At 54.4% G+C, this 26,003-nt stretch overlaps 1 non-coding gene across 1 annotated transcript; it reads right to left on the bottom strand.

Annotated features, from left to right (window-relative positions):
- Positions 1-11,304: 11,304 nt before the first annotated feature.
- Positions 11,305-11,494, bottom strand: LOC123361337. The gene has a single exon (XR_006576149.1). It is a non-coding gene; the product is annotated as a U2 spliceosomal RNA (small nuclear RNA).
- Positions 11,495-26,003: the final 14,509 nt, after the last annotated feature.

Below are 26,003 nucleotides of genomic sequence, written 5' to 3'. Positions count from 1 at the left end.
CCTGGGAGCCCAGCCCCCTCTGTCGCCATGGCCATGTCTATTGGTCTCCTGGAAAGGTCCATTCTCATGGGTAGCTGTCCAGTGGCAGTGAGTTCCACAGACCTCGGCACACGCTGTGTGGGGCAGGAGGTCCTTGTGTTGGGAGCAGTGGGAGTGAACTGTGTGCGGTTGTGTCTCTGAGCACAATTGCGAATATTCTGGTGTGTGTGTGTGATTGTGAGTGTGGCTCGGGGTGTGATTGTTTCTCTCTTTCGGGGTTGGGCTAGCATGCCCCTCTGGGTGTGTTGTGTGTGAGTGTTCTTGGGATTGTGTGAGTCCCTTTCTGCATCAATGTGTGTGTGTCACTTGCTGCAGGATACAAAATTATGCAAAGCCACACACACACACACACACACACACACACACACACACACACACACACACACACACACACACACACACACACACACACACACACACACACACACACAGAGTGTGGCTCAGCCCCACCAGCAAGGGGCAGCAGGGACACACACGTCTCTCCTGGGCCAGCTTGGACAATTTCCCATCACGACCCGGCACAGTGCTGGTGCCCCCACACGGGGGTGAGCAGTGACCGGGCGGGGCGGGGGGCAGATGTGCTGGATTCAGAAGGAAGCACTTGGGAAAATCAGTCAAGGCCCTTAGCAGAGCTGAGACACCGACCCAGTGACCCCTGCACCACCCTGGGAGGGGAGTGGGGTCTAGTGGTCAGAGCAGAAGGGGGCTGGGCACCAGGACCCCTGGGTTCTACCCCTGGTCCTGGGAGTGGAGGGGGTCTAGAGCAGGGGGACTGGGAGCTAGGACTCCTGGGTTCCATAGGGGAGACTGTTTTATCTTGTGCTTCCCTCCCTAGAAATCCAAGCACAGCCCCCTAGTGGAGAGTGAGTGGGAGCGGGGGAAGTTGCTTTCCCACTTCAGAAACATGATTCAACCTCCCCTCCACCATGGGCTGTGACATCATGGACCTCCCCCTCCCCAAGGCAGACAGTAGAAGCCCCACCCCACCAGAGAAGGAGGGCAGGGGTCTAGTTGCACCCACAACAATCCCACTCATGGTTGCAAAGAAACCCCCACATCCCCACAAAGCACTGCTAGGACAGGATCTGCTGCTTTCTTTTCACCAGGAGCTGCTCCCCGCCAGGCACCACACCCCATTCACACGCCTTTGGTCAATATGTAGCTCAGTGGCAATCACTGCCCCGAAGTGACTCCGGTTCAGGCACCCACAGCACGAACTCCCCACACCGGATTCTGTCCACACGCAGAGAATTCTCTCCGCCGGGCTCCTTCGGTTCCTCTCGCTGCTCTCCGTCCTGCCGCCAGACACTGCTCATCTGCATAGCCCCGCCCATGGACACGTGACACCTTCTGTCGTTTTGGTCTCCAGTGAATGAGTTACCTGTGGGGACTGATTACGTCACCGCACGTCACAGCCACCGCGCGGGGATTGTCTGTGAGCCCCGCGCTGGGGGCGGGGTTTCAGAGAGAGACCCAGCCCCATAGACAGCCTGGGGCAGGGAGATATTGGCGGCAGGAGGGGAGAAGGGGGGTTGGCAGAGACCCAGCCCAGGGTGCAGTGGAAATGGGGTGGTTTGGAGGGAACTGGGGAGGAGAAGGGACACAGGGCAGGACACATGTTGGGACAGGGAAACTGACTCACTCCGAATACATGCAGGGCGGGGGCAGATCATGCTGGTCCCAAGGTAATTTCGGGGGGTTCTGCTGCCCCACTCAGCCGGGGGGCTCCCCTCTGGGCTGAGGAGCCCTGGGGTGGGGCGGGTGCAGGGGCTGGGTGTGTGTGTCAGGCTGGGGGAGCTGCCTGGGCAGAGGGGCTGGAACTGGGGGGGGCTGCAGGCACCAGCACACCCAGCGCCTGGTTGGAGTGTCTGCTGGTCGCCGCGAGGGCAGCAGGAACCCAAACCCCTCCCCCACTCCCCTCCCAGAGCTGGGGGGAGAACCCAGGAGTCCTGGCTCCCAGCCCCGCCCCCGAGTGGGGAAAGACGAGGCCAAGGGAGAAGCAGGTGGGGCCGGGGCTCTCTGGGGGGCGGGGCGGGGATGAGGAGTTGCGTTGGGGGGGAGGTGTCAGGTTGACCCAGGGACCCGCGGTCACCTGGGCTGGAGAGGACGGAGGAGCCCCGGGGCAGGCTGGGAGTTGTAGTTCCTGGCTCGACCCAGAGCAGAAGTGACGGAAAATTTGCTCAGACAACGCCCCCTCCCGGTGCACACTGGGAAGCGTAGTTCTCTCTCTCTCTCTCTCTCTCTCTCTCTCTCTCTCACACGCGGCCTCTATTGGAGGAGGGGCCGTAACTCGTCACTTCGCCGCGTCCCTCCCCGCTCTCTGATTGGTGGAGAGAGCGCGGGACCGGGACTCAGTACGTGGGGGGAGGCCCCGGTTCCCTCGCCCAGAGGCTTCGCTGCCCCCCCCCCGGGCGCGCGCTGCGGCCGTTGGGATTCGAATGCCGCGTGGGAGCCGGGCCGGGGGGGGCACAGGGCAGAGGCAGCGTGGAGTGAAAGGGCTTCACCCACCCCCCAGCCTGTCAGCCCCACAAGCCTTCAGCCCTCCCCCAACCTGCCCCCGCAGTGTCCCCCCCCCGCTGTGACCCTCCCTCCAGCCCCGCCCCTGGCGTCCCCTCCCCAACCCTGTCTGCTCTGCCCGGCCTTTCCCTTCGCACCCCCCGTCCTCATCGCCCCACCCCCGACCTCCTCCTCCCCCTCATCGCCCCGCCCCTAATTGATTCCAGCCCATTTCCCCATGGCTGGGCCCCAATTTCCCATCCCCCCCACTCCCCCAGTCCATCCCCAGGGTGTGAGGTTCCTCATCTCCAATCTCTGCTGCCCCCCAACCTGCCGGGTTCCCCTTTTCAGCCACTGTGGGGTCCTCCAACCCGCCCCCACCCATCCACTCTGGGCTCTCTAAATCCCACATTCCCACAATGCACCTTGGTATCCCCACCTTCCTCTATCCCTAATCCCCCTAGTCCCTTCCCTGGGGTCCTCCTGGACACCCCAACCCACACTCCGGCCCCCACATACATCCCAGTCACTCATTCACACGCTGAGCTAGTTCTTCAGGGGCCCCCACAGCCCACCAAACTCTTCCATCCATGAGCCCCGTGGACCTGTGGCCGGGAAGTGGGGGAAGCTCCCACTCTGGCTGGGCTGGGTGTGGGTGTTAATCTTTTCCTGGCTTGTGGGTGCTGAGCTCACAAAGGCTTTTTGCTCCCTCGGGGTGGGGTGGGGTTTTGGCCAAAGATGACGAGGTTTGGTAGCCCTGTGGATGCTGTGGTGTCTGGAATGGGGCGTGTGTGTTCCCATCATGCCCCTTCCCCTCTGCCTGCAGAGCTGAGGACAGACAGGTCTGAGGAGCAAAGCAGGAGCTCTGGGAAGGAGAAGAGCAATAGGAAGATGGAGTCTAAGACGAGGCCAGGTGACTTCTGTGGAGGGATACATGCTGGACAGCGCCAAGGATTGGGGAGACAACCAGGTGTGAGCCCCGGGCTCAGATTTCTGATTGTAGCTGTGATGGCAGAATGGGAGGAGGGTTGAAGCCGGAGCCCTGGGGTGCGGGAGTAGCGAGAAGAGGAGCCTCGACACCATTGCTTTTTCTTTTCCTCTTGTGTTGTGTTTCATACCAAGGAGTCACGGGGACGGAGTCCAGCCCCGAGGTGAGATGGAAAGTGAGCGAGAGCAGTGACAGGGTGAATCCTGTTGATGCCAGGCAAGACCTGCCCAGCTGGGATGAGAGTAGCTGTCTCTGTCGGTGAGAGAAGTATCTGGTTTGGGGAGGGCTCTGGTCACAGCCCCCCTGGCTCCAGGCAGGGACGTCCCGTTACCTGGGTGTGGGTTTCTGGACTAGCTGTGGCTTCAAGGGAGATGATGCTGCCATTTGCGGGGGCTGATCATCTCTCTGGCCAGTTGTGGTGTGTGCTCCCTAGCAGAAAGTTGGATCCATGAGGGTGACTCCCTGTTCTGAGTTTCTTTCTTCCTCCGAGGTTTCTCTCTCTGTGTTGGTCAACTTACACTCAAACTCTCTCTCTCTCCTTTCATGGACACCTGTCATGTTCAGTTGCCTTCATCCTCTTCCTCTGCTCCTCCTCCCCCAGTCTCCTATGGGCTCAGCTGGGTCTATCTGCCCACGGGCAAGGTCTCTGCCATACTGGGAAGGATGTGTCCTGCCTGCCAGGATAAGGGGGTTGCTCCTCCCACCCCCTATCTTCAGGGAGACCTCATTGCTGTCACTGGGTCACAGCGTGAGTGGCCAGTCATGGCTTTGGGGCTGTGGGGGCTGAGACAGAGGGGTGGGCTCGCAGTCATGGCTTTGGGCACAGGAGAAGTGGAGCTGGGATTAGAGATGCCCAAAAACCCCCTTATCACCCGCTAGCTCCATTACTGCATCACCCAAAAGCCTCGCTCAGGGTCCACTATGCCTCCTTGTGCTGGGCACTGCAGGGCCAATCAGAGGGACAGCAGGATGCATGAGGAAATAGATGAGTGTGTGAGGCAGATGGGTGAAGGGGGGTGTGTGGCATACATTGGGGATGGATGGGAGGTTGAGGGTTGGACGGACAGCAGGACAGATGGAGAGCTGCAGGGATGGATGGTGACATCACAGGCTGGACTTGTGATGGGTTCAGCTCATGGCTGCTGGCCCTGTCATCTCCTGCCCGCATCTGCCCGTCTGACTCTGCCCCTGTCTCTCGCAGGCAGCACTCAGCAGAGTCTGGCCCTGTCGTTACACTGGTGCCTACATGCAGTGCACACCTGTGTGTTATGTGCTCCTGGAGAGCTCAGGCAGGGACAAGCGTGCGGCTCACAGCTGCTGAACCAGCTACTCCAAAGCCTGCCACAGATCTCCCTCTCCTTGGGCAGCAAGACCCTGGCCGGGGGGTTCCCTGTCCCTCCTCGCTGCCTGCTCAGCACAGAGACCGAGGTCACCTGTCTCTGCCCAGCCTCTATCTGGAGCTGCTCCCGCCCCGAATTGCTGGTATCCAGCCTGGCCGGAGTTGGTGCGATGTCCTAGTGGAGTCCGTTCTTTCTCCCCTGTAGATGACGATTTTCCCCACTGCAGTTAGTTGCTCTTTCTCTGCTTCCCCATAGCCCCTCCCCAGTGATAGTGACCCCTGCTGGCCAGGCACGGGAGTGTCCTGTAGGTGCCTTCTTGTAGGAGCAGTGACTCCTGGTGGCGAGGGGCAGCAATGCCTGGCATGTATCCCCCCCTAGCATTGCTGCAGCGACCCCTGGTGGCCACTGAAGGCAGTTGCCTATGTGACCCCACCACTGCCATTGCGCCTGTGAGCGCTGGTGGGTAGGTGAGGCAGGGCCCTGTATGTACATCAGCCATTGGGGCAGTGCCCTCTGCGTATCCCACTCTCATCTCGGTGACTCGTGTTGCCCAGGTGGGGCAGTCCCCTGTGTGTATTTAATCCCCCCAACCCCTGCATTGGGCCAGTGAGCACTGGTAGCCAGAGGAGTCAGTGCCTGAGGTGTGTTCTTCACCTCCCCCAAGGTGGCAGGGTGCCTGGGTGGCCGTGTCAGGCAGTGCCCTGGGTATCTTCCAACCCCTCTGTGGCAGTGAGCCCTGCTCCTGGTGTGTGTCACTCCCCCACTAGGGATGTGCACTGGTGGCCAAGTAGGGCAGTGCCCTGTGTGTAGCCCCCTCCCTCCCCCCCCCAGGGTGACCAGACAGAAAGTGTGAAGAATCGGGACGGGGTGGAGGGTAATAGGCACCTACATAAGAAAAAGCCCCGAATATTGGGACTGTCCCTATAAAATCGGGACATCTGGTCACCCTATCCCCTCTACCCCTGAGCCAGGTATGGCAGGCACTGATCCCTGGCATCTCCGTGGGGCAATACCCTCTGTATATCCCCCAATTGGGGCAGTGACCCCTGCTGGTCAGGTGGGGGCAGTGCCCTGTGTGTGTGTCTCCCCTATTTAGGTAGTGACCCCTGGTGGCTAAGTGAGGCAGTGGCCTTTGATTTCCTCTTCTCTCCCCAGCCCCCTCTCTCTCTGGGGTAGGGCACCCAGCTGGGGCACTATTCGATGTGTATCTCTACTAATTGGAGCAGTGACCTCCCTGTGGTGCCTTGGTGTGGCAGTGCCCTATTGGTATCTCCCTCCCCCTCTCCCCACACCATTGTGGTAGTGGCCATTTCAGGCAGTGGCCTGTTTATCATCCCCCCACACCACCACCATTGCAGCAGTGCCCCCTGGTGGCCACGTGCAGCAGTGCCCTGCATGTATCCCCCCCAACCATTGCTGCAGTGACCCCAGGTGCCCAGTTTGAGTAGTAGCCTGAGTGTACCTCACCTCTTGGGGCAGTAACTTGTGGGGCCACGTAGGGCAGTGGCCTGTATGTACCATCTCCTCTGGAGCAGTGACCACTGGTGTCTTGGTGCTAAGATGCAGCCACCTCTGGGTTACATGGTGGGGCTGTTTACAGGACAATGGGGACAGGCCCCCCTGTTCCAGGAAGTAGGGGAATGTCTGGTGTTCGGGGCAGAGTGTTCCACCTTCTATTGAACTGTGATGCTCTGAGCACCTTTCCCCTGCCGGAAGAAGACCCTGTGTGGCTCCAAAGCTGGTCTAGTAACTGGTATCACCTCACCTGCCTTGTCTCCCTGATATTCTGGGCGGTGTCCAACTTCCCCTTCGCTGTTGGTCCTCAAACCTCCTCCAAGCAATCCCCCCCGCCCAGTCTCTTAAGCTGCCAAACCTCCCCTGGAGCCCAACCCTGGCGGGGGGGGGGCAGCCCACCTGAAAACCCTGCAGCACCATGGGAGTGGTAGTGTCCACTGCCTCCATCTCCCACCAGCAAGGACGGGCCTCACAGCACCATGGGAGTGGTCGTGTCTCCTGCTTCCATTTCCTGACAGCTGCTGCCAGGCCCGGCCCAGACTTCCCGTTTCTGGTGCGAGTCCGGCAGCAGATGCTGCCATGAGGCGGTGCTGGGAAGGGTGGTGCTGGTGTCAGGAGAAAGCAGGAGGAGCAGGTGGGGTCTGTGCTCCTGCGGGGAGGTGCTGCCCTTGCTGTGAAAAGGCCCCGCCATTAGGGGAGATGTCATCTCCCTGCCCTGCCACGCTCTGCACCAGCCCCTGCTTGTCACGGGAGCAGGGCTGGCTCCAGGCACCAGGGTAGCAAGCAGGTGCTTGGAGCGGCCAATTCAAAGGGGCGGCCCGTCCGGTATCAGGGCAGCACGGCTGGGTCTTGGGCGGAAATTCGGCGGCGGGTCCCTCATTCCCTGTCTTAGTCTTTGAGCTGCTGCCAAATTGCTGCCAAAGAGGAAGGGGGGGAGGACTCGCCGCCGAACTGCCGCGGAAGCAGCAGTGTGGTTGAGCTGCCGCCAAGAGCCACAGCTTGTCCTTCCCCCCTCCTGCTTGGGGCGGCAGAAAAGCTGGAGCTGGCCCTGCACAGGAGGAGCAGGCTCCAGTCTGCGGAGCTGCAGCAGGGAACCCCGCAGCCCAACGCCTGTCAGGCCCCCCCGTTCTCCATGCCCCTAATCCCTGCTGCCCCCCCACCCATCAGTTATAGAACAGGAGGCAACTTAACTTCTGCTCCCTGTTCCCGGTGGGACTCTAACAGAGCGCGAACCGGAGCCACTTCACTTCCATTCGCTGTTCCCTTTATAGACGCACAGTCAGAGCTCTCACAGGCTGGGCAGCAAGGAGCTGGTGCAGTTTGTCTCACCCCAGTGGATATTGCAGCCCTTAGTATAGAGGTTTGTTCTTTAAACATGGGGTCAGTCTCCTGTGGGGTTGGGCCACAGGAGAGCCCCGTGCCCCTTCCTGTGCTTCTAACCCTGCACTGTTCACCCTGCGTCCTCCCCCACACCCCTAACCCTGTGCCCCCTTCTGCACCCCTAACCTCTGCACCCCTAACCCTGCGCTCCCTCCAGCACTCCCTCCAGCACCCCTAACCCCTACATCCCCAACCTCTGGCACCCCTAACCCTGCACCTCCTCCAGCACCCCTACGTCCCTCACCCCTAACCCTGTGCCCCCTACACCCCTAACCCTGTGCCCCCACAAACCCTAAACCTGTGACCTCTGGCACCCCTACACCCAACCCTGCACCTCCCTCCTGCACCCCTCACCCTACCGCCTAACCTTTGCACCCCTAACCCCTGTGCCCCCTCCTGTCCTCCAACCCCTGCGCTCCCTCCAGCACCCCTAACCCCTACATCCCCAACCTCTGGCTCCCCTAACCCTGCACCCCCTCCAGCACCCCTACGTCCCTCACCCCTAACCCTGTGCCCCCAACAACCCTAACCCTGTGCTCCCCCTGAACCCTAAACCTGTGACCTCTGGCACCCCTACACCCCAACCCTGCACCCCCCTACTGCACCCATCACCCTGCCCCCTAACCTCTGCACCCCTAACCCTTGTGCCTCCTCCTGTCCCCCTAATCCCTGTGCCCCCCTCTGGCACCAAACCCCTGAACCCGCTCTGGTGCCCCCAAGCTCTGCACCCTTAACCCTGTGCCCCCCTCCAGTGCCCCTAACTCCTGCCTCCTCCCGCACCCGTAATCCCTGCACTGTGCCCCCTTTTCCCCCTAACCCCTGCACCCCCTCTGTGCCCACTTGGGGAAACTGACCTGGATGCACGGAGTAGCTGGCATTGCTGCTCGCTCCCCCCACCGCCCCTGAACACTGCTCCTCCGCACATCGCTAGGGGGCGCAAGGAGCGGGGGAGCAAGGAGCGACATCAGGGCTCCCTGCCTCCAGGTCACCTTCCCCCCCTGGGCTGCTGCTCTCTGTCCTCCCCTTATGCAGCCCAGGGGGGGAAGGTGACCTGGAGGCAGGGAGCCCTGATGTCGCTCCTTGCTCACCACTCACAGCCCCCTAGGGGGGCACGGAGGAACATTGGGGGGAGCAGTATCCGCTCATCACCGCTCTCTCCCCCTTCTCTTCCCCTCCCTCCCCCCATGTTCCTATGCCGGGAGGGAGCAGGGAGAAATCTGGGCACCACCCCAAGCAGCACTCCCCTGCCAGCCGGGAGCAGTTTCTGACTTTACACCAGCAGCACACACCTCTCTGCTACCGTACAGCACCACCCTTGACCATGGTACCCCTGGGTAATTCCCTGGTGGCACCCACCCCTAAGGCTGGCCCTGGCTATGGGCTTCAGAGGGAGTGACCAGACCAGGCGGCCATGGAGAGCTCCAGCCCCTGTTCTCCCCTCCCAGCTTCTAGCAATCAGAGGCCAGGGACATGCTTCCATGCTGATGACAGGTACTGCTCAATAACGATCCAAAGTACATTCATATTCCTCATCTGAGTCAGATGCCACCCACTGAAGATTGATTTTCCTGTCTAGTGGTTCAGGTTCTGTAGTGTCTGCATCAGAGTGTTGCTCTTTGAGGACTTCTGACAACATGTTTCACACCTTGTCCCTCTTGGATTTTGGAAGGCGCTTCAGATTCTTAAACCTTGGGTTGAGCGCTGTAGCTATCTCTAGAAATCTCACGTTATACTTTCTTTGCATTTTGTCAAATTTGCAGTGAAAGTGTTCTTAAAGTGAACAACATGTGCTGGGTCATCACCCAAGACTGCCATAAAACGAAATAGATGGCAGAATGCAGATAAAACCATGGAGCAGGAGACATACAGTTCTTCATCAATGTCTTCAGTCACAAATTAATGCATTATTTTTTTAACAAGCGTTTTCAGCATGGAAGCATGTCCTCTGGAATGGTGGTTGAAGTATGAAGGCATATGGATGTTAGCATATCTGGCACGTTAATACCTTGCAACGCTGGCTACAAAAGTGCCATGAGAGAGCCTGTTCTCACTTTTAGGTGACGTATATAAGACACGGGCAGCATTATCTCCAGTAAATGTAAACAAACTTGTTTGTCTTAGCGATTGGCTGAACAAGAAGTAGGACTGACTGGACTCTACAGTTTTACATTGTTTTCTTTTTGAGTGCACTTCTGCAACAACAACAACAAAATCTACATATGCAAGTTGCACTTCAATAATAAAGAGATTGCACTACAGTACTTTATATTTTACAGTGTAAATATTTGTAGTAAAACTATATATAGTGAGCACTGTACACTTCGTATTCTATGTTGTAATTGAAATCAATATATTTGAATATGTAGAAAAACAAAATATAATAAATTTCAATTGGTATTCTATTAACGGTGTGATTAAAACTGAGATTAATCATGATTTTTTTAAAGTTAATTGTGTAAGTTATCTGCGATTAATTGACAGCCCTAGATTTGAATGTTTCTGTCCCATGCAGGACAAGCTGGAATATCTGTGTGCAGGGAAAGAGCCTGGGGGGAATTGTGCTGGGAAATTATTTCCTGTTCTGACATGTTCCCAGTTGCCCTTTTTGCCCTAACAGGCTGCAGCACAACATCCATGTTTTGCTCCAGCTCATTCCGTCCTCCCAGGGGCCGGGGAAGGGAAATGGCTGCAGTGGAGCCAGGTGAGGGAGGGATTAGCAGGGAGTTGCTGGCGGGTTCCCATGGCTGGGAGAAAGGGCAGTAAATACACAGGGGGTGGGAACTTCCAGGGAGGTTGGTCTGGGTGGGAGAGGGCAGGAAATCCCCAGGGTGGGGGACAGGGAGTGACAAACCTGCTGGGATTTGTTTACTGTGAGGCTCCAGCATTTCTCAAATGTGGCCACCAGGGGCTTTTATTGTGGCCACAGCCTCCCGGGCTGTAATTGAGGGGGAGTCGGGGGCAGCAAAGCAGCGGCTCTTCCCCCCGACTGCCTGCAGGGGCTGGTCCCTACCCCCTTCCCGAGTCACAAACACTGTAGGAACAGGCAACCAGTGGGAGTTCCCCACCTCCCCACGTGCGGTGGGGCTCGGGCTTCAGGCTTCTGCTCTGGGCTGGTGGGCGACAGGCCCAGTCAAGATACATGGAACGTAGGCTGGGTGGGGAGAAGTCTGTGTAACTCATCCAGTTATTGATATACATGTGACCTCAAATATTACCAATCTGTGTCCCCCCCACACACACACACAACCCCCCCCAACCAACCATCTCCCAAACAGACCCTCAGTCTGGAAAGCATTCATCCCTCATGTTGTTGAAAAAACTCACAGCAAACAGAAGAATCTCAGCTTTTAAAACAATTTTCCAGCAAGACAAAGAAACTCACAGCTGTAGACTCAGAAAACACTCCCAAGGAATTTTAACAATACATTGTTATGAAAAACTTAAGTGCTAAAGAAACCTGATTTTCCAACCATTTTAAAAAAAAATCTTCTCAAATCAGCATTTTTAGAGTGAATCTGCTTTTTTAACCACACAATTCTCCCCAAAAGGAGAGGCACTGGTCCTGGAAATAGTGCAATACCAGGTCAATGCATGGGGTGGTCAGAGCAAGCTCCTTTTCCATCCCCTTGTTTCAAAAATCAATTTAATAAACAGTCCTTAAACGAAGGACTTATCAGATATTAAGCTGATAAGAACAGACACTACGCTTGATCTTAGCCAAAGGCCGAGAAGCGATGCTGTTAGTCTCGGATGTTAGGCAGCCGCTCTTCCCCCACTTCTTTCTACTTCAGCACGAGGAGCACCCAGACACGCACCAAACACCATTCACGAGGCTTTGATAACTAGGTAACTCAAAGTAATGATCACTTCCCCGAAATGACTCCACTGGAAGAATTCAAAGCAAGAGCCCTTAACACACAATTCTGTTCAAAGACAGAGAAGTCTTTCACCCTCCTTCCTCTTGCTGGTTTCCCTGTGCATGCCTAATTTGCATAAACCCACCCACTGACATGTGACTAACAATCTCTCACTGTTAACTCTTACAGCAAAACAGCCCAAAGAAAGCCTATGCAAGCGCTATACCGCAGCCCCAATGCTCTTTTCTGATCCTTCTCAAACGTACAGTCATCAGGCACACATAAGATAGTTTTGCTCCATACCAGTCCAGTTCCTTGTCTAACCACTGCACACACATGGTATAACCCTACCCTGAGCTGATTCCTGACTTTTGCGCTCAATACAGGAAAACGAGAATTGAGAGAGAAGCTGTGCAGGGAAGTCTTCCTCAACTTGCACTCCACTCCCCAAGGGCCTTTCGGGCTCTTCTGTGGACTTCAGGTTCCATTTGATTGCCAAGGTTTATGGTCTTATTAATTAGCCATCTCCTAATGCAAGGATGCTACATGACAGACTAAAGATCGATTTTCCAAAAGAGCTGAGAAACAGAACTAAAGCTGAGCACGAGGTGTTACATTTACATGAGCATCCAGAATCTGACTGTGCCCTGGCAAGTTCAATGCTTCCGAAAGAAATCAGAAAATAAGCAGCCCGTCAGTTCCCCCTGCTAGCACCCAGATCTAGTCAATCTGTAGGGAAATAAGGAAAAGGTGATGAATAAAGAAGTCAGGAAATAACAAGGAAATGAAGAGGTTTGTCGAACGGGTTTCTGTCCGATATACCATCTTCTCAGCTACCAATCAAAGTTAAAGACCTAAAGTCGACCTATCGGCATAAGTACAGATGGTTGGATGGAAATTAAAAGGAGCTGCTGTCACAAGTGTTAGGAGCCCGCAAGCAGCATGCAGATCGTTTAAAAATGCTGCAATTAGAGGCTGCAACAAAGTTCCTCCTCTACCTTGGTGGGTCCTGCGCTTATTGGCAGATTTGCTCACCTCAGTGATCTTCCCCTCTGGTGGAACCCACAGTCTGGGTCAACTCCTCCTGTGTCTGATCAGGAGTTGGGAGGTTTGGGGGGAACCCGGGCCTGCCCTCTACTCCGGGTTCCAGCCCAGGGCCCTGTGGATCGCAGCTGTCTATAGTGCCTCCTGGTACAGCTGCATGACAGCTACAGCTCCCTGGGCTACTTCCCCATGGCCTCCTCCAAACACCTTCTTTATCCTCACCACAGGACCTTCCTCCTGGTGTCTGATAACGCTTGTACTCCTCAGTCCTCCAGCAGCACAGCACACTCACACTCACACTCTCTCCCTCTCCCTCTCCCTCTCCCTCTCAGCTCCTTGCGCCTCTTGCTCCCAGCTCCTCACACGCACACCACAAACTGAAGTGACTCCTTTTTAAATCCAAGTGCTCTGAGTAGCCTGCCTTGATTGGCTGCAGGTGTCTAATCAGCCTGTCAGGGGTGCGGAAAGCCCCAGGGCAGGTGCAAGGAAGTTTTGGGCCCTAGGTGAAACTTCCACCTTGCACCCTCCCACCCAGCTAACCGCGTCTGTCCGTTCCCCCACCCCCCGCAGCTAACTCAGCCCCCCACCTGGGGAGCCCCCCTGCAGCAACTACTCCCCCCGTGGCAGCTACCCCTGCCTGGGGAGACTTCCTCCCCACCCCACCCCCTGCCACGGCAGCTTACCCTGCCTGGGGAGACCTCCTGCGGACATGGGTGGCAAGTTTGTAGAAATTTTGGTGGTGCCCAGAACCCGCCCCCCAACTCTGCCCCCCCCCAACTCTGCTCCCACCTGCCTAATGCTCTGGGAGGGGGCTCGGGAGGGGGAGGTCTGGGATGCAGATCCTGGGCTGGGGATTAGGGTGCAGGAGGGGTGCAGGCTTTGGGATGGAGTTTGGGTGCTGGGTGCAGGCTCTGGGCTGGGGCAGGGGGTGGGTGTGCAGGAGGGGGTGAAGGGTGCAGGCTTTAGGACTGAGTTTGGGGTTGGGAAGGGGTATGTGGGAAGGGGGAGGGGGTGCACCTTGTGGGGAGGGAGTTTGGGGATAGGAGGGAATACAGGGGTGAGGGCTGTGGGGCTGAGGATGAGGGATTCATGATGCAGGAGGGGACTCAGGGCTGGGGCAGAGGATTAGGGTGCAGGGGTGAGGGCTCTGGCTGGGGCTGAGGATTAGGGTGCGGGGGGATGAGGGGTTCATGCTGCAGGGGGGCTCAGGGCTGGGGCAGAGGATTAGGGTGCAGGGGGCTGAGGGCTCTGGCTGGGGCTGAGGATTAGGGTGCAGGGGGATGAGGGGTTCATGCTGCAGGGGGGCTCAGGGCTGGGGCAGAGGATTAGGGTGCGGGGGGATGAGGGCTCTGGCTGGGGATGAGGATTTGGGGCATTGGGGAGGCTCAGGGCCGGGGAAGAGACCCAGCTCCAAATATTGCTGGAGCAGGGCCCCCAGTCCTGAATATTCCTGGAGCCCGGGCACCGCACACAGATATAACCTGCCGCCCCTGCCTGCGGCAGCTAAGCCTGCCTGGGGAGCCCGCCCCAGCTCACGGCTCCACCCCCTCCACTGAGCACCCCGGCATGGCTCTAATTCTCCTCCCCGCCCAGGCTTGCGACGGAATTAGAGCTGGGCTGTGTGCTCGGCGGAGGAGGCAGAGCGGAGGTGAGCTGGGGTGGGGAGCGGTTCCCCTCTGCGCCCCCAATCCCCCATTACTGGGGACAGCCCTCCCCGCGCGCCCCCCCCCAGCTCACCTCCACTCCACCTCCTTGCCTGAGAGGGTTATTAGGCGCCACCAACCACTAGGCGGCCACCTAGTTCGCCCAAATGGTTGCACCGGCCCTGGTGTTCACAAGCATTGTGAAAACGTGCAATTCCCACTCACACTGCACAGGGGCAGCACAGCTCCGGGGTTCTCTGGAATCACACAATAATGCCGGCTTTGTTCCCACAGCACCTGGAGCTTTTCACAGTGAAACATGGGGGTGCTGCAGCCCCCGCCGCAGCCCTTGGTCCCGCACCTCTGCTTCTCTGCAGGGAACTTGTTATGCCACGAGGGGCTGCAGGGAGACTATGCAGGAGACCCAGGCCCACACCCCGAGCACTGCAGCTCCAGTGCTGTGTTCAGGATTCATTTCTGCTCTCTGATAAAACTGCCCCAGGCTCCTCTGTCCCACTAATATTCATCCAGGCTCCCCGGTGCTGTTAGTATCTGTCCAGAGCTCTCGCCAGCCCTGCCCCAGGAGAGCTGGGCGCTCGCCCTGCTCTAGGAGAGCCAGGCAGGCCCTGAGCGCTAGACGGTGACCCTAGGCCAGTGGTGCCAGAACAATCTGTATAGTGGGGGGCTGAGCCACCGAACCAACTGTAACCCCTGGGTGTGATGGAAACCACGTCAAGCCAGGGGCTGCTGCAGCCCCCCCAGTTCCAGCCCCTCTGCCCAGGCAGCTCCCCCAGCCTGACACACACACCCAGCCCCTGCACCTGCCCCACCCCAGGTCTCCTCAGCCCAGAGGGGAGCCCCCCGGCTGAGTGGGGCATCAGAACCCCCCAAAATTACCCTGGGACCAGCATGATCTGCCTCCGCCCTGCCCCGCTCTGCATGTATTCGGAGCGAGTCAGTTTCCCTGTCCCAACATGTGTCCTGCCATGTGTCTCTTCTCCTCCCCAGTTCCCCCCAAACCCGCCCATTTCCACTGCACCCCGGGCTGGGTCTCTGCCAAGCCCCCTTCTCCCCTCCTGCCCCCAATATCTCCCTGTCCCTACAGGTCTATAGGGCTGGATCCCTCCCTCCCCCCTTCTCCCCTCATTTCCTGCCTCTGGGGGGGTCTATGGAGATGGGTGTCTCCTCTGCCATCCCCTCCCCTGCCCCCCCATATCCTGCTGCCTCTAGGGGTCTATGGGGCTGGGTCTCTCCTCCCTCCATCCATCCCCTGCCCCCAATATCCCTCTGGGGCTCTGTGGGGCTGGGGCTGGGGGTCTCTCCCTGCCCCTGTGCTCCCCCCTGCACAGCATTTCCTGGGAGTGACTCAGATTCCCTGGACCAACATTTCACCCCCCCCTCCCCCACCCCACATGTCTCCCTCCACCCCACCCCATTTCCCCTGCACCCCAGGCTGGGTCTCTGCCAATCCCCCTTCTCCCCTCCTGCCCCCAAGATCCCCTGCCCCTGCAGGTCTATGGGGCTGCGTCTCTCCCTCCCCCCTTCTCTCCCTTCCCCCCCATCCCTTCCCCCAATAGCTCCCAGCCCCAGTCTGTCTATGGGGCTGGCTCTCTCCCTGAAGCCCCGCCCCCAGCGCGGGGCTCACAGACAATCCCCGCCCGGCGGCTGTGACGTGCGCTGGGGCTGTGACGTGCGGTGACGGGCTCACTCCCCGCGGGCGACTCATTCACTGGAGACCAAAACGACAGAAGGTGTCACGTGTCCATGGGCGGGGCTATGCAGATGAGCAGTGTCTGGCGGCAGGACGGGGAGCAGCGAGAGGAACCGAAGGAGCCCGGCGGGGAGAATTCTCTGCATGTGGCCAGAATCCGGTGTGGGGAGTTCGTGCTGTGGGTGCCTGCACCGGAGTCACTTCGGGGCAGTGATTGCCACTGAGCTACATAGTGACCAAAGGCGTGTGACTGGGGTGTGGTGACTGGCCGGGAGCAGCTCCTGGTGATAAGGTGCCCCTCACTCCCAAACCGTAGCCCCCGCTATCCCAGTCCTGACCTCCAGACCCACAGCTCTGCCGGTGCCCCTCACTCCCGACCCGCAGTCTCTGGTATCCCAGTCCTGACCTGCAGATTCACAGCTCTCCTGGTGCCCCTCACTCCCGACCCGCAGCCCCTGCTATCCCAGTCCTGACCTGCAGACTCACAGGTCTGCTGGTGCCCCTCACTCTCGACCCGCAGCCCCCTGCGCTCCCTCCAGCTCTGCTGGTGCCCCTCACTCCCGACCCGCAGCCCCCGCTATCCCAGTCCTGACCTCCAGACCCACAGCTCTGCGGGTGCCCCTCACTCCCGACCCGCAGCCCCTGCTATCCCAGTCGTGACCTGCAGAATCACAGCTCTGCTAATGCCCCTCACTCCTGACCCGCAGCCCCTGCTATCCCAGTCCACACCTGTAGACTCACAGCTCTTCTGGTGCACCTCAATCCCGACCCGCAGCCCCCTGGTTTCCCCCCAGCTCTACCATTGCTCCTCACTCCCGACCCGCAGCCCCTGCTATCCCAGTCCTGACCTGCAGACTCACAGCTCTGCTGGTGCCCCTCACTCCCGACCCACAGCCCCTGCTAGCCCAGTCCTGACCTCCAGATCCACAGCTCTGCCGGTGCCCCTCACTCCCGACCCGCAGCCCCTGCTATCCCAGTCCTGACCTGCTGTGATGGAGTAGGGGCTGTCTGTGTGGGGGTTGGGAGAGCCAGGGAGGATTTTAGGTGAGGGACAGGTATTCAGCCTGTACCATGAGCTAGGCGGGGGGAGGGGAGGTCCACACCTTTGCCCGGGGAGCTAGACAAAGCCAGGGAGCTGGCTGGAGGGGGTTGGGTCAGTTTCGGTTTGGGGCTTGGGGGGGAGAGTTCAGGGAATCCTATGCTGGGATCCAAGCACCCTGAACCCCAGAAGGACTCGACTGAGGGGTCCTGGTTGTGCTGTAGCCTGTGCTCCTGTCTCCAATAAACCTTCTGTTTTACTGGCTGGCTGAGAGTCACTGTGAGTCCCAGGAAGAGGGGTGCAGGGCCGGACTCCCCCACACTCCGTTACAACTGGTGGTAGCGGTGGGACCTACTGCCCCCCATGGACGGCGCTTCCTGCAGTAAGTGACTGGGGAGCAGCAAAACGAAGGGGGACTGACGGGGACAGGTGGGCTGAAGAGACAGACAGTTTCAGGAGGTGATTAACCCCTGGGAGTGTGTGACCAGAGAGACGGACTTTTGCAGTGGGGCAGGAGATTTTACCCCAAGAGCCTTTTCCCCAGCTGGTGAGAAGCAGAGAAACATCCAGGCTCCAAAGGCGCTATGTAGCAAGTACCCTCCAGCACAGGGACAGAGGGAAACTGCTCCACACACTAGCCCGGGCAGCCGCCCATTTTCTTTGGCAAGTCAGGAAGGGCAAAGGCGAGACTGGAAGCACCTGGGGCTCATGTCCCAGCCTTTGTGACACCCAACCCCCAACTCCTTCCCGGGGCTCTAGCTGAAGCCAGAGCATTGGCCTGAGCGGCCAAGAAGAGGTTCCAGCCCTGAAGGGAGCAGGACTTTCAGCCCAAAGGTAAAACTGCACAAGCACAACCACGAAGGGACTCGACCCCTCGATCGCCTGATCTGAAGTCAGACGCCTTATCCATTAGGCCATGTGGTCACACAGAAAAAGGCCCTCCAGGCACTTCTTTGGAAAAGGCCGACACTGACGCATCCGACGAAGTGGGGATTCACCCACGAAAGCTCATGCTCCAATATGTCTGTTAGTCTATAAGGTGCCACACGACTCTTTGCTGCTTTTGCAGACACTTTTCAGAGTAGCAGCCGTGTTAGTCTGTATCCGCAAAAAAAAAAACCAGGAGTACTTGTGGCACCTTAAAGACTAACAAATTTATTGTAGCATGAGCTTTCGTGAGCTAAAGCTCACTTCTTCGGATGCATAGAATGGAACACACAGACAGGAGATATTTATACATACAGAGAACATGAAAAGGTGGAAGTATGCATACCAACAGGCAGAGTCTAATCAATTGAGATGAGCTATCGTTAGCAGGAGGAAAAAAAACTTTTTGAAGTGATAATTAAGATGGCCCATAGAAGGTGTGAGGAGAACTTAACATAGGGAAATAGATTCAATTGGTGTAATGACCAATTGATCAATTGATGTAACTGTGGTCTAAATAAAGACTGGGAATGGTTGGGTCATTACACCAATTGAATCTATTTCCCTATGTTAAGTTCTCCTCACACCTTCTATGGGCCATCTTAATTATCACTTCAAAAAGTTTTTTTTCCTCCTGCTAACGATAGCTCATCTCAATTGATTCTGCAGGAGAGATCAAACCTATCAGGAGCTGATTTTCCCCAAACCCTTCCCCAGAAGAGAAAGGAAGGGACCAGTTTTGGTCTGCATCTCACCAGAACATGCAGGGGATAGCAGGATCAGGTAGGGATCTGCTGCCAGTTGTTAGTCAGGATAGGTGGGAAGCCATGAGTGACATCTGCCTAATGATTCCACATCTGAAGGGAACAATCCTGAACTTGGAGAGCTTACAAGGTCTTTGTAGGGCATCCCAAATGTTTCCTGTATTCATGGAGAGTTTTTGAGTTGGTTAAACCAATCCCTCACCTGTACAGGCAGCTCTCGGGAGCACTTCTTTCTCAGAGCCCTGGAGGTCTGGGACCCATGGCTCTTCCCCGCGTTCCAGCTGCGAGATCACATCAGGTTTGGAATTTAGAAACCCTATGCCAGGAAAAGAAAACAAGGGAGGTCAGTGGAATTTGTGGGATACTTGTCAGAAAGAATAGTCCACGGTTTTAACCCCAGCTCATTTTTAAGCAGTAACATCCCAAGGCTGGCTTCCTTGGCTCAAAGTGGCAGGAGAGCTATTATTATATAAATCATATGCATTACCTGAGTGCCTAAACACCAGCTAACAGTGGGTCCCCATTGTGCTAGGCAAAGTACAAACACTGAATAGTAGATGGCCCATGCCCTAAACGATTTACAATCTAACTAGATAAGAGAACCACAGAATGGGGGAAGGGGTAGAACCACCAGATAAAGAAACAGATCTTAAGATGCTTAAAGAAAATTTAGTTTGATAGCATCCTGTCTGGCAAGAAATCACTTATCAACGGTTGTGGTACCCTCATTTCTGTATTGTTTTATCTTTATGTCCACCACTTTTCTGGTTCTCTAATTGTTTCTGCCTGCGGTATAATTAATTTTGCTGGGTGTAAGTTAATTAGGGTAGTAGGATATAATTGGTTAGGTAATTATGTTACAGTATGTTAGGACTGGTTAGTTACATTTCAGTAAAATGATTGGTTAAGGTGTAGCTGGGAATATAACTATATAAACTGGGGTCAAATAGGAGGGGGAAGGGAAATTGGAATCAGGTTTATTAATGGGGGAATGGGAACAGGGACACAGGCAAGGCTCTGCGGCATCAGAGCTGGGAAGGGGGACGCAGGCTAAATGCTCTGCGGCCTCAGAGCTTGGAACGGGACACTGGAGAACAGACTCTCTGGGTGTATAGCGATAAGCCCGACTGGTGTGAAGGGCTTCGGAATCTGCTTGCTTGGAAATAACCCCAATAAACATCGCACTATCTGCCCTTCAGACTTCTGGTCTTTTGCTGCTTGCTGTCTGCATGACAAGAACCAGGAAAGTGGGCGGGGGAAGGGAAAGCCCTCTAACAAAACTGACATGACCTGATAACCAAGAGGTGAGCCTTAGAGGAAGGTTTTAATACACTTTGTAACTGATGAGGGATTCCCACGAGGACTGATGAGGGTGCAATGGTAAATACACATTTAAATCCTTTTCTTGTTTTATATCTTTTTCCCATAAGGCTTAACCTCTGGCGCACTGTCATGGATTCACAGGATCTGTGCAATGCCCTGGCTTTTAAACAGTCCTTGAGAGGTGCCCCTTGAGTGCGTTAGACCCCCAAGGGGTCCCACTCTTCCACAAGGATAGACCATGTAGCTTCAACACTTGAGACTGAGCCTCTGGATTCAACACTCCTATTTCAACCTGTGAGCTCTGCCAGCAGGTCCCAGCTGAATGACACTCCAATTCAGAGACTATTACTCATTCATGCTTCAATGCACCTCAGCAAGTTTTTGCTGTGCCACTGGGCAGACTGTTAAAACATAGCAGGGTTTATTAGTTAACTGAAACACGGCTTTAGATTAGGACAGAGAAGCAAAGAAGACAATATAGTCCATATTGGCCAATGCTCTTGACCCACACTGCTGTTAAAAACAGTTTTGCTTCCTTTCACTTTGCCTGTCCGTTTGTCTTCGCTCCAGTAGAGCTCCCTGTGTCTGCAAACCCAGTTCTTCCTGCTCCCAAGCACATCATGAGTCCATGTATGCTTCACTCAGCAAAGCTGAGATCCTCCCATGGACAGGTGACAATTATTCCCTTGTCTCTGTCGGGTATTCCATTGATGTAGGTTGGTCCCAGCCTGTCCTTAATGACCCATTCATATCACCCGTGACAGCTCCGTGACAAAACACCACATGTCTCCTCCTCTTTATAATCATAGCAATACCAACCACAGAGGGAAACTGAGGTGTGTATTGGCATCATAGAAGTATCACCAAAATTCCTGCCTCTATCACACACACACTGCTCAGAGCCCTTGGAGAGAAAGCAAAGCACAAGAACTGGATGTTAGTCCAGTGAACACAGTGGAGAACAAGCTGCAATCCTCACACCCTGGTCAAACAGGAGAGGCATGTGGGTCCCCACCCACAGAGAGGGGCTGGCTAGAGGCTTGATACCCGAGAGGCCATTGCTTGAGCAGACCATGGAGGCAGGTCAAAGGCTTCGCTACCCCAGAACTGTGACATTGCAAAAGCAGATTTGGGGGAATTAGGAAATCTAGTGGCTCAGGTGTAATGGGAGGGAGAATTAAACTTCCCCAGTGTGTGGAGAAGCCTGGGGAATTAAACTCTAAAATTCAGAAGCAACAGCCCCTAATTCTTCCAGAAAAGGAGAATGTAAGAAACAAGAACTGGGCCACGCAAGCTCCGGAGGGACAGGCTCAGAGATCCAAGGAGCCTGGAGGGAAGACAGCTTGTGGCTGCTGCAGATGGGGAGAGGGGGGGACAAGACTCTCCAAACTCTCACTCCTGTTGACCCCCGACCTGATTTTATCATCTACGACCACCATGTCTCGTGGGCAATTTTATACTCGCTAGAGGTAAAATGTCATGATCAGAGTATTGCTTATTAGCTTGGAACATGCGTGGAGGGGCAAGGAGGCGATGCAGGTCTACACTACAGCCGGGTTCGACGCTCTGAGATCGATCCACCCATGGTCGATTTAGCAGGTGTAGTAAACACCCGCTAAATCGACTGCAGATCGCTTTCCAGTCGACCCCTGTACTCTATCCAGATGAGAGGAGTAAAGTAAGTCGACCCCCTGCAGCTTACACCCTGTGGTAACGCGATCTAAGGTACGCTGACTCCAGCTACTTTATTTACGTAGCTGGAGTTGCGGAGCGTAGGTCAACTGACTGCGATAGTATAAACATAGCCAAAGCTTGCTACAGTTAAGGGCCGTATATTAGGTGGAGGCTTTGTGGGAGTAGCTATGCTGAAGTCTGGGATTTATCTGAATAGGCCTAAGGAGAGAATCCCAAGTCAGATATTTTGCACCCTGATTTTGAGAAACTAACGAGTAACCACAAACAGGTGCAACACGCCACAGGATTCTGAAAGCGGGGGTGGGCTTTAGCAATTAGGTTGCTATGCAGTATCTCAGCAGTTGGACGCATTCATATATTGGAATTATTAATAACTAAGTGATGTAAATCATGAGTATTAATGCTTGATGCTAAATTATGGACTTCCCAAAGGCTACATATGGGTTGGGGCAGCTATTGACATTATTGTAATCAGAATAAAGGAGCAGATATGGTATATAGCCATCCTATTACCATAATAAAGTGGATAAATTACCTTTCCGAGTGACCATCTTTTCATTTTGTTGGGTCCCTGAGATAGGGTCAACTGAAGCAGGGCCTCCCTTCTGATGGGCTCCCTTGCCCCTCGATCTTTGTTTCCAACGGTGTCCACAACTTGTAAGTATGCACAGGGCAAGACCCTCTTTACTATATAGTCTAATTGTTACGTGTATTGAGCCTGGCCTATGATTTCAATTATAACTGTCTGTATTAAATCACGTTTCTGTGTGTTTCACCAAATGTCATCCCCTCAATTAACTTTGAGTAGCCATGTACAAGGACAAGCTGTGCCCCAATACGTGATCCTATAGCCATAAACATTGTACAGGCTACACCACCACCCTGTGACATCATCAACAAAGTGCCCATTTGTGCCTGGGTAGCGGCCCCGCGATGGGAGGGAGGATGCAGCAAGGACTCCGGATCGGTGGCCGGGGTCGCTGTGCATAGAGGTGGGGAGGTTATATGGGGAGGGGGGTAATGAGCAGGAGAGGGAGGTCAAGAGTTAAAATAATAATATTCAGGAAAAAAATGTATAATGAAGCGAAACTGAACAGAAATCAAACCGGAGTGTAGGCTCTAAAGCTTGGGTAGGGATTCGGGGTTAAAGGTCTGGGATCCCCCACAGCTCCAGATCCCTAAACCTCTCCTCCCTCCCACTGACCCACCCAGCCCACGTCCTGGGTGCCCTTCCTCCACACTCCCCTCCTCTTCGTCCCATTACTCTCAGTCGGCACCACCTCCCGGCACCTTGGGAACTTCTTGCGTTTCCTCCTCATCTCTCACAACCTCATCCCTCCCTGCTGCTTCTTAGCTCTAACCCTGCACACACCCTCCCCATGTCCTGGCACCCCAGAATTATCTACTCCCCGCTTCTCCTCCCCTCCCCCAGCTCTGCTCACCCTTCACCCATGGGGTCCTGAATGGCAACATTATACGCTCTCCTATCAAAAACAACAAGGAGTCCAGTGATGGCACCTTAAAGACTAACGGATTTATTTGGGCATCAGCTTTCGTGGGTAAAAAACTTCAGTTCTTTAGCTGCATCTCCTATGAAAAGAGGAGCTCATCTGCCTGTCACACAAGCCAGGCATGAGTCATACACCTATTTACTTTAGAATTCTACAGCCAGCATATTTTCCTATTGAAAAGGCATCAGAGCTACAGTTATTACTGTAGTTGCTAATGTAGCCAATAAGGATGCATTCAATGCAATTTTAAAAGGACTGACAGCACCAAAAAAGGCACATGTCCAAAAATGATACTTATGTATGGGAGAGAAGGCAAAAAAGGGGAGCAAGGAAACTTGTCAAAACTTGTATGACAAATCAAGGTATAAAGTTATCACTACTCGGGTTCTTTAGAGACCCCACAGCTTCTAATAACCCAGGGGACAGGACTCCTCACCCAGCAAGACCACCGTCTCATAGTTCTCCTGCATGACATCCCTGTAGAGGGCTCTCTGAGCGGGGTCCAGCAGAGCCCATTCCTCTCTGGTGAAATACACAGCCACCTCCTTGAAGGTCACCGCCCCCTGAAAGAGAAAGAGTCCAACACTCAGTACCTGCTGCCTCACTCACAGTCCCATCACTCACAGAACAGCAGCACCAGGTAAATGGAAGCTCCGCGAGGCACATGTTAACAGAGTCCCACCCCACCTTGTCTAGAGCATCCAGGAGGCATCAGAGGGTAGAAAGAGAGAGCCTTTGTGTCTCCCAGCTGACAGACAGAGGCAGGGTCTTCACATTTATCACATACCTACTAGCCAGAGCTTGATATAGGAGATGGGGTTGTCTCTGGACCCTGCTGGTATCTCCCTGGTAGGAATGCCAACACTCTCCAAATAAAATATATGGAAGAAGGGGGAAGTCAATAGTAAAGAATGTAAGTGAGAAGGTCAGAATTGTAGAAAACTGGCTATAAGAAATCAATGGAAATATGAAGGAAGTTTTTAAAAGTATATTAAGTAAAAAATTAATCCTAACAATGGTAGTGGTAAATTACTAGATGGAAATGGCAGAATTATCAAAAATAATGCAGAAGAGGTAAAAGTCCTCAATCAATATTTCTCTCCTGGATTTGGAGAAAAACAGATGCTGTAACTCATATCATAAGATGTTGACGACGACACTCTTTCCATTCCAACAAGAACTCACCAGGACGTTAAACAGCAGCTATTAAAGTTAGACATGTTTAAATCAGGAGGTCCAGATAACTTGTATCCAAGAGTTTTAAAAGGCTTGGTGGAGCGGGTACCCATAGCAGTGCCTCTGTGTGACAACATCTTTATGGCTGACTTAGAACAACGCTTCCTTAGCTCTCGTTCCCTAACGCCCCATCTCTACTTATGCTACATTGATGACATCTTCATCATCTGGACCCATGGAAAGGAAGCCCTTGAGGAATTCCACCATGATTTCAATAGTTTCCATCCCACCATCAATCTCAGCCTAAACCAATCCACACAAGCGGTCCATTTCCTAGACACTACTGTGCTAATAAGCGATGGTCACATAAACACCACCCTATACCATAAATCCACTGACCGCTATACTTACCTAAATGCCTCCAGCTTCCATCCACAACATACCACATGATCCATTTCCTACAGCCAAGCTCTAAGATACAACCGTATTTGATCCAATCCCTCAGACAGAGATAAACACCTACAAGATCTCTATCAAGCATTCTTAAAACTACAATACCCATCTGCTGAAGTGAAAAAACAGATTGACAGAGCCAGAAGAGTACCCAGAAATCACCTACTACAGGACAGGCCCAATAAAGAAAATAACAGAACGCCACTAGCCATCACCTACAGCCCCCAACTAAAACCTCTCCAGTGCATCATCAAAGATCTACAACCTATCCTTAAAAATGATCCCTCACTCTCACAGATCTTGGGAGACAGGCCAGTCCTCGCTTACAGACAGCCCCCAAACCTGAAGCAAATACTCACCAGCAACCGCACACCATACAACATAAACACTAACCCAGGAACCTATCCTTGCAACAAAGCCCGATGCCAGCTCTGTCCACATATCTATTCAAGTGACACCATCAGAGAACCTAATCACATCAGCCACACTATCAGGGGCTCGTTCACCTGCACATCTACCAACGTGATATATGCCATCATGTGCCAGCAATGCCCCTCTGCCATGTACATTGGCCAAACCGGACAGTCTCTACGCAAAAGAATAAATGGACACAAATCTGGCATCAGGAATCATAACATTCAAAAACCAGTGGGAGAACACTTCAACCTCTCTAATCACTCAGTGACAGACTTGAAGGTGGCAATTTTGCAACAAAAAAACTTCAAAAACAGACTCCAAAGAGAGACTGCTGAACTCGAATTAATATGCAAATTAGATACAATTAACTTAGGTTTAAACAAAGACCGGGAATGGTTGGGTCATTACACTAATTGAATCTATTTCCCTATGTTAAGTTCTCCTCACACCTTCTATGGGTCATCTCAATTATCACTTCAAAAGTTTTTTTTCTCCTGCTGATGATAGCTCATCTCAATTGATTAGACTCTTCCAGTTGGTATGCATACTTCCACCTTTTCATGTTCTCTGTATGTATAAATATCTCCTGTCTGTGTGTTCCATTCTATGCATCCGAAGAAATGAGCTGTAGCTCATGAAAGCTTATGCTAAAATAAATTTGTTAGTCTCTAAGGTGCCACAAGTA

The sequence above is a fragment of the Mauremys mutica genome, unplaced genomic scaffold (genome assembly GCF_020497125.1).
Source record: "Mauremys mutica isolate MM-2020 ecotype Southern unplaced genomic scaffold, ASM2049712v1 Super-Scaffold_100469, whole genome shotgun sequence".
Lineage (NCBI taxonomy): Eukaryota > Metazoa > Chordata > Testudines > Geoemydidae > Mauremys > Mauremys mutica.
Note: the sequence above shows the minus strand (reverse complement) of the source record. Positions and strands in the feature narration are given on the sequence as shown.